The sequence below is a fragment of the Zingiber officinale genome, chromosome 10A (assembly GCF_018446385.1).
Source record: "Zingiber officinale cultivar Zhangliang chromosome 10A, Zo_v1.1, whole genome shotgun sequence".
Lineage (NCBI taxonomy): Eukaryota > Viridiplantae > Streptophyta > Magnoliopsida > Zingiberales > Zingiberaceae > Zingiber > Zingiber officinale.
Window position 1 is genome coordinate 90640429 of NC_056004.1, and position 11956 is coordinate 90652384.

The 11956-nt window shown below is 37.5% G+C and overlaps 1 long non-coding RNA gene across 2 annotated transcripts; it reads left to right on the top strand.

Annotated features, from left to right (window-relative positions):
- Nucleotides 1–9787: 9787 nt before the first annotated feature.
- Nucleotides 9788–10434, top strand: LOC122027841. Of its 2 annotated transcripts, none has more exons than XR_006124544.1 (3): nucleotides 9788–9948; nucleotides 10053–10237; nucleotides 10341–10434. It is a non-coding gene; the product is annotated as an uncharacterized LOC122027841 (long non-coding RNA). The 2 variants fall into 2 exon arrangements; XR_006124543.1 differs by having other exon boundaries at nucleotides 10053–10143; nucleotides 10371–10434.
- The last annotated feature ends 1522 nt before the right edge of the window (nucleotides 10435–11956 follow it).

Sequence of the window (11956 nt, forward strand, 5' to 3'; positions counted from 1 at the left end):
CTAATTATTACTTGTCTTGCTCTTTCTAGGTTATCTGAACCTAGAACTAGGTTGTCTGAACCTAGAGGCGACTGTGGGAGCCCACCCAATGGACATCTAGTCCTATAAGAGCTATAGCAAGACTAAATAAACTGTGAAAATGCTTCTATTGCATTTATCTAAGCTAATAAAATGCCTAAATTGCATTTTGACTGCTCTAACCATTTATTCGAACACTTGGTATGCGCTAGCTCACATCCTTTGTGCCGAAAGTCTACATACTACTAAACCGAAGCTTAAATTCATACGAAAGCTACTTATACTGTAGGTGAGGGGTTTCTTACCTCCTGTTCGGATTTTCTTACGATTCTAATCGTTAGATCTCCGGAGGAGACGATCCTTTCGACGATCTTCTCGCGTCCACGCGTTCCTCTCGCAGAGGGTAGCGTCCTCGTGTCGGAGTCATCGCCGGAAGATGCTCCTAGAGCCTTTGGAATGAAACCCTAGCCCTTGGGGCTTGGTGCGCCGAGAGAGAAAGAGGAGGGAGGGGGCGGCGTGAGGTTAGGGTGAGGATGAGAAAAGTTAGGTTAAAATAACTCTTCACTTATTTCCTTCCTTTTTATATTAAGTGGGTAATTTCGCACAACTCTAATATAAATTTAATTGATCCCCTTTCTTTTCAGCACGGCCCTGCTGGGTTCACTTGGTTACTAGAGTCCGCTATAAGTCTAGGACCCAATAGGTCTCGGGTTCAATTCCCGCGTAGGCTATTTTACGGTTCTATTTGTTTTTGCTACTTCCGCAGCTCTAATAATTCCATAAAAATATCCTAAAATTCCAGAAAAATCGTAGAATACATCTAAAATATTTTTGAGAATTTTCGGGCGTTACACTTGTTCTCGCTGCCTTGTCCACGGTCCCTCGGATGCTTCATCCTTCACCGGACCCGTAGCCATCAACTTGAGTCGCATGTGTATCCTGCGAACCTGCACAACTCAAATACACATATTAGATACAAGGGTGGACCTAACTTAAACTCTTTGACACACACATCAAAACTATGGTCGTACCGATCAAAACCTAGGTCGATTGCACCAACAATCTCCCCCTTTTTGATGTGTGGCAATATGTTTAAGTTAGGCATAAATATCAACATGAAAATTAGAAGCAATATGTAAACATGAAGCATAATACCCAAGCTCCCCCTTAACATATGCTCTCAACCATAATTTCCAAGTTTTGCACATGGTTAGGTTTTTAACTTAAACCTTTGCATTTCTCCCCCTTTCACACCATCAAAAATTGCACCAAACATGTATACATACTATGGTATCAATGTAGACTTAAAAATATCTAAAACCAGCACTTGAAAGTGCCGGAAAATTGAGCATTTTACAACCAACTTCAGAAATGCATAGAAAATTCTAGAAAATTCGAAAAATCATGAAATTTTGAACACTCATTTCTTATAATGTTCTTTACCAAGGAAAAATATGTTTTCATGAAATTCATCATATTTTTGAAGTTTTGATAAAAACTCAAACACCTTGAAAAACACTCAAGTTTGTATCAAATTAAACCTTAGTTTTAAATTCATATGTTTCAAAATAACTACGCACTGTAAATGAAACATAGAATTGTTTTCAAAACATTTGAAATGTCCAACTATGATATATGGGCAAGATGTCCATTAATTAAACATTTGCTTTCCCCATAGTTGGCCTATGATCACTAAAAATTGATACATCACATAACTCATCAAAATGCCATAAGCATAAGTGAATTATTTGTATCATCCTAATATCTCACATTTATGGTTAGAAAATAATGCAAATCATTGTGAGATAGAGGTAACCTCTACTTAGCCCTTTTGATCATGATTTTCTATCAAGGCTAAGTTCTCCCTCTTAAGGTCTCAAGTCAACCATTTTTGAAGGATTTGAATTATGATTATCATAGTTGACTTGATACAAAATCCTCTAACCCTTGAGGATTAATTTTGGTACCCAATAGACGTTCTTCTTAATTGGGTTTACCAAATATTCCGTGGGGATTCATTTTCTATCTATGGTCTTGGTTTTTGATTGCCCCCTAGCAAGTAGACAATGGTAGGTCTTTTCATTATTGGGTTCATTGTATCCTAACGCATTTTTCTTAAAACTTTCCCATTGGCTCCCAATGATCATGTTTAGGGTTTTAGAGCCAATTTCAAATTTTCTAAGGGCATTGGTAAGGTATTCTACCTTTTCCATTAATTTCTTATTTTCTTCTTCTAAACATGAATCATTTGAATTTGTAGAAGAAACATGCATATCATTATCCTTAATAGTCATGAATTCAAATTTTTCCTTAAGCATGAAAATATCATTTTTCAAGGATTTGTTCTTTCTTTTTGCCTTAAACAAATCATAATTTGTGATTGAAATAATTTTAATTAAGACATGAGGAGGAAGATTATGCACCTCACTTACCGAGACGTCCGAATCCGATGTTTGACCTCCCCCTTCACTTGAGCTCCCCTCTTCATCTTCACTTGAGCTCTTTCCCTCTTTATTTTTGGATGAGGTGGAGGCTATATCATCAATTCCCATTAGCGCAAAGTTGACTACATGGTGCTCTTCTTCCTCCGATGATGATGAAGGATCATCCCATGTTGCTTTTAGGTTTTGAGCCTTCTTCCCCTTTTCTTTTGTCTTCTTCTCCTCCCTCTTCTTCCCTTCCTTCTTCTTCAAGAGAGGACAATCATCTCTTATATATGTGTCATTCTCCTTGACAATTATAGCAAATGTTCTTCCTTGTCCTACTTTTGCTTCTAGTACTTTTCCTAGCACGAGATTTGTTAGAAGAAAAAGATTTAAATGCCTTTCTCATCTTCCTTACCATATATGTCTTTTGATCGCTATCCATTGAGGCACTTGATTCTTCGGAGTCGGAAGATGGTGTTGATGAAGATTTCTTCTTCTTTCCCTTTCCCTTGTTTGTCACAAGGGCTACTCCTCTTGATCTATGAGCTTCTCCATCTAATCCTTCAACTCTTGTTTCATGAAGCTCCATTGTTGAGAAGAGTTCATCTAGAGAGGATTTCTCTAGGTCCTTTGATATGTAGTATGAATCTACAATGGAGCTCCAAGTTGTGGTTCTTGGGAAAGCATTTAGGGCTTTCATCATCATGTCTCGATTTGAAAGTGTCTCACCTACACTTGTTAGCCCATTAATAATTTCTTTAATTCTAGAATGTAAAATTGATACCTTTTCTCCTTTCTCAAGCTTGATATTGTTGAGTTGAGTTTGAAGGAGGTCTCTTTTTGTCAATTTTGCTTCCGATGTCCCTTCATGAAGCTCCACTAGCTATTCCCACAAGTCTTTGGCACTTGTATAGTTTCCAATTCTTGTTACTTCTTGTTGTGGAAGAACATATAGTAGGTGATGCATTGCCTTGGAATTTGCTAGATGCTCTTCTTTTTTCCTTTTGGTCCATCTTGTTATGTCGATTGTCTCATTGCGTTCATCCTTGGGTTCTTCAAAACCACTTCTCATGATTAGCATAATGTCAAAATCAGTATTGAAAAATACCTCCATTTTCTTCTTCCACCATGAGAAGTCCCCTTCGAATTTCGGTGGTTGAATGTTTGAGCCGGCCATTTTGATGAAGTGCTCTTCTCGGCGATTAGTCCGTTGAAGGGCGTCCTCGCTCTGATACCACTTGTAAGGGATCGGTGGCCGGATAGAAGGGGGTTGGATAGCTAGGTCACCCCCAACTTCTTTTCTTCTCTACAAAAGATTATTGCACACGCGGAAATCCAACTAACTAATGAAAACAATAAAGAAAGAATACCAAATCGCTAACAAGCTCGATGTAACTTGGTTCGAAGATTGCTTGCTCCTACTCCACGGCGTGTCCTTGAGGTGGACGAGCCCTTGATCCTTCGGCGGATCAATCCCCGGCAATCTCCGGCTAGAGCTTTCTCCTTCTCGGTGGAGCAAACCTCTCACAAAGGATCTCTTCCTCTTTACAATGATGAACTTAGGTTTAGGAGGAAGAGAGTAGACTTGGTAGCTTTTGGGAAATGACAAGGAGTTATTCAATAAGCATGAGTAACCTCCTTCAAGCCCCAAAGCTTCCCTTAAATAAGAGGAGAGAGTTGATCATCATATCAACTCATCTCGGCACCAGTCGACTGGCAAAACCATCAGTCGACTGGTGTTACCTTTAGAGATAGCCAATGGCTACTTTCCAGCACCAACGGCCATTTACCAGTCGACTGCTAAAACTTGCAGTTGACTGATCCACACCGACCGAACGAACAGAACCATTCAAGAAAACTTTCTTTGGCTCTCGTCCCTCGGATGCATTCAAGCCTGTGGCTCGTCCCCAATGCCATCCTTCGTGTATGCCTCGAAATTGCTTCCCTCGGCCCTTGTCCTCGCTGCCTTGTCCACGGTCCCTCGGATGCTTCATCCTTCACCGGACCCAAAGCCATCAACTTGAGTCGCATGTGTATCCTGCGAACCTGCACAACTCAAATACACATATCAGATACAAGGGTGAACCTAACTTAAACTCTTTGGCACACACATCAAAACTATGATCGTACCGATCAAAATCTAGGTTGATTGAACCAACAATCTCCCCCTTTTTTATGTGTGGCAATATGTTTAAGTTAGGCATAAATATCAACATGAAAATTAGAAGCAATATGTAAACATGAAGCATAATACCCAAGCTCCCCCTTAACATATGCTCTCAACCATAATTTCCAAGTTTTGCACATAGTTAGGTTTTTAACTTAAACCTTTGCATTTCTCCCCCTTTGACACGATCAAAAATTGTACCAAACATGTATACATACTATGGTATCAATGTGGACTTAAAAATATCTAAAACCAGCTCTTGAAAGTGCCGGAAAATAGCTACCAGTCGACTGCTAACTGTCGCATTCGACTAGCACAAACCAAATCAAATTTCAGCATTTTACAACCAACTTCAGAAATGCATAGAAAATTCTAGAAAATTCGAAAAATCATGAAATTTTGAACACACATTTCTTACAATGTTCTTTACCAAGGAAAAATATGTTTTCATGAAATTCATAATATTTTTGAAGTTTTGATAAAAACTCAAACACCTTGAAAAACACTCCAGTTTGTATCAAATTAAACCTTAGTTTTAAATTCATATGTTTCAAAATAACTACGCACTGTAAATGAAACATAGAATTGTTTTCAAAACATTTGAAATGTCCAACTATGATCTATGGGCAAGATGTCCATTAATTAAACATTTGCTTTCCCCATAGTTGGCCTATGATCACTAAAAATTGATACATCACATAACTCATCAAAATGCCATAAGCATAAGTGAATTATTTGTATCATCCTAATATCTCACATTTATGGTTAGAAAATAATGCAAATCATTGTGAGATAGAGGTAACCTCTACTTAGCCCTTTTGATCATGATTTTCTATCAAGGCTAAATGCTCCCTCTTAAGGTCTCAAGTCAACCATTTTTCAAGGATTTGAATTATGATTATCATAGTTGACTTGATCCAAAATCCTCTAACCCTTGAGGATTAATTTTGGTACCCAATAGAGGTTCTTCTTAATTGGGTTTACCAAATATTCCTTGGGGATCCATTTTCTATCTATGGTCTTGGTTTTTGATTGCCCCCTAGCAAGTAGACAATGGTAGGTCTTTTCATTATTGGGTTCATTGTATCCTAACCCATTTTTCTTAAAACTTTCCCTTTGGCTCCCAATGATCATGTTTAGGGTTTTAGAGCCAATTTCAAATTTTCTAAGGGCATTGGTAAGGTATTCTACCTTTTCCCTTAATTTCTTATTTTCTTCTTCTAAACATGAATCATTTGAATTTGTAGAAGAAACATGCATATCATTATCCTTAATAGTCATGAATTCTAATTTTTCCTTAAGCATGAAAATATAATTTTTCAAGGATTTGTTCTTTCTTTTTGCCTTAAACAAATCATCATTTGTGCTTGAAATAATTTTAATTAAGACATGAGGAGGAAGATTATGTACCTCACTTACCGAGACGTCCGAATCCGATGTTTGACCTCCCCCTTCACTTGAGCTCCCAGCTTCATCTTCACTTGAGCTCTTTGCCTCTTCATTTTCGGATGAGGTGGAGGCTATATCATCAATTCCCATTAGTGCAAAGTTGACTACATGGTGCTCTTCTTCCTCCGATGATGATGAAGGATCATCCCATGTTGCTTTTAGGTTTTAAGCCTTCTTCCCCTTTTCTTTTGTCTTCTTCTCCTCCCTCTTCTTCCCTTCCTTCTTCTTCAAGAGAGGACAATCATCTCTTATGTGTCCTTCTCCTTGACAATTATAGCAAATGATCTTCCTTGTCCTACTTTTGCTTCTAGTACTTTTCCTAGCACGAGATTTGTTAGAAGAAAAAGATTTAAATGCCTTTTTCATCTTCCTTACCATATATTCCTCTTGATCACTATCCATTGAGGCACTTGATTCTTCGGAGTCGGAAGATGGTGTTGATGAAGATTTCTTTTTCTTTCCCTTTCCCTTGTTTGTCACAAGGGCTACTCCTCTTGATCTATGAGCTTCTCCATCTAATCCTTCAACTCTTGTTTCATGAAGCTCCATTGTTGAGAAGAGTTCATCTAGAGAGGATTTCTCTAGGTCCTTTGATATGTAGTATGAATCTACAATGGAGCTCCAAGTTGTAGTTCTTGGGAAAGCATTTAGGGCTTTCATCATCATGTCTCGATTTGAAAGTGTCTCACCTACACTTGTTAGCCCATTAATAATTTCTTTAATTATAGAATGTAAAATTGATACCTTTTCTCCTTTCTCAAGCTTGATATTGTTGAGTTGAGTTTGAAGGAGGTCTCTTTTTGTCAATTTTGCTTCCGATGTCCCTTGATGAAGCTCCACTAGCTATTCCCACAAGTCTTTGGCACTTGTATAGTTTCCAATTCTTGTTACTTCTTGTTGTGGAAGAACATGTAGTAGGTGATGCATTGCCTTGGAATTTGCTAGATGCTCTTCTTTTTGCCTTTTGGTCCATCTTGTTATGTCGATTGTCTCATTGCGTTCATCCTTGGGTTCTTCAAAACCACTTCTCATGATTAGCATAATGTCAAAATCAGTATTGAAAAATACCTCCATTTTCTTCTTCCACCATCACTACAACAAAAATAGCTTTTCGCAGCTTGCTATTAACAGCGCACATTAAAAGCACGCCGTTAATAGTATTATTAACGGCGTGCATATTGATGCGCGCTGTTAATAGTATAAACTTAAAGAAGGAAAAAAATTACGTCTAGATATTTACAGTGCACATTAAAAGTATGCCGTTAATACTATAAATATTTAATAACAATAATGACATGCAAAAATAAGCACGCTGCGAATACTTTTTAAAATTATTAACGGCATGCAGCATGCTGCGATTAGTTTAAAAAATAATAATAATAAAAAATTATTTTTTACGACCATGATTAAAAGGAATGTGTTTTGACCCAGCATGTTTTGACCAACTTTAATTTTTTTTAAAATTATAGTTTAAAAGATAGTTATCTTTAAAAAAAATAAATTAAATAAAAATATGTAAATAATAAAAAAAAATACATCCAACCCCAAAAGCCGATCAATAATAAACATGGTTAAAAAAAAATAAGTAAAGAAAAACTTAAAATAATTAATTAAATAAAAATGTAATAAGTAAAAAAACACAATTAAAATAAAAAAAATGCTAGGTTAAAAACATAAACCGGATCTAAGCCGCCGAAGCCATCGCTGCTTCCTCTCCCACTACAGGAAAATTGATCTATTGTGATATTATCTTAATGACACTTATTTCTAAGTGTCATAATAAATACCTTATAATGACATTTATTTAAAAATAATACAAAAATAAAATAAAATATCATGTTAGATCCTTTATCTTGACATTTCTAATAAATGTCATTATTAATCCATTAATAATTAGTTTAATCTATTAATAATTAGCCTTAGCAAAAATCCAAACCCTCGTCCGCACTTGTCACACCCTCCGCACTTTTCCCTACGGCGCCGAAAAACTTCTCACGCTGCATGCGGTAAGATATCGGAAAATTTAAATAATAAGGTTATTTGGGAAATAGCCTTATAAAATTTTTCCGAAATTTTTAGAAATTTTCTGAAAATTTTTCGGAGCTCGTACGATGGGTTTTAAGGGGACAAATTGACGGCGCGGATAAAGCCTGTTTGGGATACCCATTTAAGTGAGGAAATATTTTATTTATATAATCCTTTTTCCTTATTTTCTTTCCCAAACGCCGAACCTTTCTTCCCAACCCCTCGCGACCCGACTTCCTCTCTTCTCTGTTCTCTCTCGCGGACGATCGACGCCGACGGAGCAAGGCTTTAGCTCCGGCGATCTTTTCTCTGCCGGAATCGACCCTTAAGCTCAGATCCAGCCGAAGCCCTTCTCCTTCTCAGTCCGATCTCTCTATTCTCTCACGCGGAAGATCCGACGCACCCGACGCCGACAGAGGGCAACTGCTTTCCGACGATCTGGGCCTCTTCGCGTCGCCTGAGGACCGTCGCTGGATTCTTGAAGGTGCTGACGCTGTCCAAGCTCTTCCGATGGAGCGATCCCTTCCTCGGCCGGTTCTTACGCGTGAGCGACGATGGCTAGGTGGCTAGGGCACGGTGGAGGGCTTGGTTTTGGTTGTTTCCGACCGATTGAACCTTCGTTTCCTCCTTCTTGAGCTGTTCACATAACGATCCGTGGCTCCTCAAAGTGGATCGGATTGGGCGATACCTTTTGGAGACAACCGATTGAGGTAAGCTTAGGTCTTCTTCTCTGTTACCGATCCTCTTCTTCTTTTCGGTTGAATTAGGTTACAGATTTGGAGATGTTGGTATCAGGGAGGTGTTCTTGAGCTGCCGGGAAGAGGCTAGAAGGATGGTTAATTGATCAGTGATCTCCCTGCTTGACCTCCTGTTGTGATCCGATTGATTCCAATGAGGTTGAGTGTTGTGGATCAATAAGCACGACTGTGAGGTGAGGTTCTGTGTACTGTAGGTGTTCTTGGTTCTGCTCTACTTGTTCCAGCATTAACAGTAGCTGTGATTTGAGGTAAGGTGTAGGAATTAGGGTTAATTGGATTACTAGATCAGTTAGTATGATTAGTATATCATTAGTTGATATATGTTGTAATTAGTTGTTGATTGTGTGTAGATTTATTTAGTTTAGAATTAATCTAATGGATAAGAGTTACTCTCCTCTTAGGTTTGTGTATATCCTAATTCTCCCATATTTCTACCTCTTTTTCTAACAATTAGGATAAGAGTTCTATGATAGAGTTCAAGGTTTTCCATACTTTATTTATTTATTTTTTTTTAATATCCTTTTTGTTTTGTTCTATGATAGAATTCTAGGTTTAGTATGCATATTATCTTGATGACATATTAAACGTTTTCTTTCAACTTAGGTTCCTGCAATCTCTATGATTCATTTGCAATCTAGTTTATTGAACTATCTCTCTTATAACAATAGCAAATCTGTTTGGCACAGGCCAAAGAATGATTATATTTATATACTGTTATCCATAAAAAAAAATAACTTTGTGGCAATTACATGATGGAAGGAAATAATACCAAGGAAAAACTTTGTCAGTTACCTCTACCTATTAAAATATAATGATAGGTTTTTTCAAGTTTTGTAAAACTTGTGTGAATAATACATGATATTTATTTGTTTAAAATATAATGATGTAGGAATCAATTTTTTATATGTGATTTTCTTTCTTGGTAATTAAAAAATTAACTTGCATGTTTGATTGTTTTGGAGATTTTTTGTCTTAATGAGTGATTCACCTTTGTTTAGAACCCTCCCAAGCTGGCTACTCCTCTATTTGATACTAAAATGGCAGAGGACCCTAAGATGACATACATAGACCTAGATAATCTTCAAATTGTGTTTTGAACGAAGAGGTATTTACTTATATTCGCAAGCATGTTATATATAAGTCTGCCACTAGATTCATGTCTTTAATGTACTGTTGAATTGATAGCACTAATTCTTTTCCGCACAGTAGTGTTTGGTCTTGCATTGTGATGGCGTCTGAGTGTTGGCTTGGTCTCTGTTGGCTTGCTACATATCTAGAAAGCTCCATGATTTGTGCTAAGGTAGTTCTTCTCAACGAGCATATCTGAGATGGAACTTCCATGCTACTTGCTTTTCCGAGTTTGATTTGCTGCTACAAGATCGGAAAGATATTATGTAATTGTTGTTCCTTCTGGTCGAACAGTTTCACTTTTCCGTCTTAGTTTCTTGTATGTTCTTTGTTAAATAATTATGTGAATTTAATTCTTATCGGTAACAGCTGAAGCGTATCCAATTTGGATTTTTCCAGCTCAAAATATCAGTAGATTTGTTGTGGTAGTGCCTTAACAGGATTTGAGACTTCTCCATTCAGGTAGGTTATGCTCGTTTGACTCACATTATGATAATTATTTTTAATTTTTTATAATTTAAGTAATAAGTAATGATATATGTATCTTTTGAATTGTGTCGTAATGATTTTGTATATATTTCTATATTTAAGAAAAAGACAAGTCCGGTAGATACAAAAATTACAAGATTGCAAGTTTGGATTGAAGGTCACAAGAAAAAAAATGAGGAGCCTAGTACTCAAGCTGTTGGAGAGAAAATAGTAAGCATGTCCACTCATTTTAGATTCCTTTAGTATTATATTTCACTGATCTTGTTTTTCATAAGAATTTATACTTAAGATCTCTATTTATACAGCCTAAAATGTTTTTTCTGTACCTCCTTGTACATGTGTTCAAGCTGTTTTTTACTTGTGAGTTGGTACATGTGTTCAATTTCAGGTGGACCTAATTCGACCAAATGATGAAATGCAGTTTCTCGATGATGCAATAGGAAGCACGGTCGCATGATTATCTAAATTTATAGTATTGTGTGATTGATACATATTATACTAATTTGTTTGGATTGTAAGTTGAATTGTTGTTATGTAATTACTAGTTAGTTAGAGATTTCATATATTGTTTTAGATGTTTTGAGTTTTTGTGGTATAATAAAAAAGCTATGACTTTTATTAATTCTGTATGGATTTGATTTGTACTAAATTTGTTGCAAAATTTTAATTTATTATTTTTGTCAATTTTTTTTAATATAGTTAAGACCATTAACAGCATACGTTTGCGCGCTGTCGATAGTATTTTTCGCAGCGTGCAACGCACGCCGCGGATACTATTATTCGCGGCGTGTTTTACGCGCTGCGGAAAATACTATCCGCAGCGCGCAAAGCACGTCGTGGATAATAGTATCCGCGGCGTGCTTTGCGCGCTGCGGAAAATACTATTCGCAGCGCGCAAAAGCACGCCGCGAATAATTTATGACTTTCAACAGCTTTTAACTGTGCAGCGCACAATGCGCGCTGCGAAAAGTGAATTTGCGTGCTGCGAAAAGTCATTTTTGTTGTAGTGCATGAGAAGTCCCCTTCGAATTTCGGTGGTTGAATGTTTGAGCCGGCCATTTTGATGAAGTGCTCTTCTCGGCGATTAGTCCGTTGAAGGGCGTCCTCGCTCTGATACCACTTGTAAGGGATCGGTGGCCGGCTAGAAGGGGGGTTGGATAACTAGGTCACCCCCAACTTCTTTTCTTCTCTACAAAAGATTAGTGCACACGCGGAAATCCAACTAACTAATGAAAACAATAAAGAATGAATACCAAATCGCTAACAAGCTCGATGTAACGTGGTTCGAAGAATGCTTGCTCCTACTCCACGGCGTGTCCTTGAGGTGGATGAGCCCTTGATCCTTCGGTGGATCAATCCCCGGCAATCTCCGGCTAGAGCTTTCTCCTTCTCGGTGGGGCAAACCTCTCACAAAGGATCTCTTCCTCTTTACAATGATGAACTTAGGTTTAGGAGGAAGAGAGTAGACTTGGAAGCTTTTGGGCAATGATAAGGAG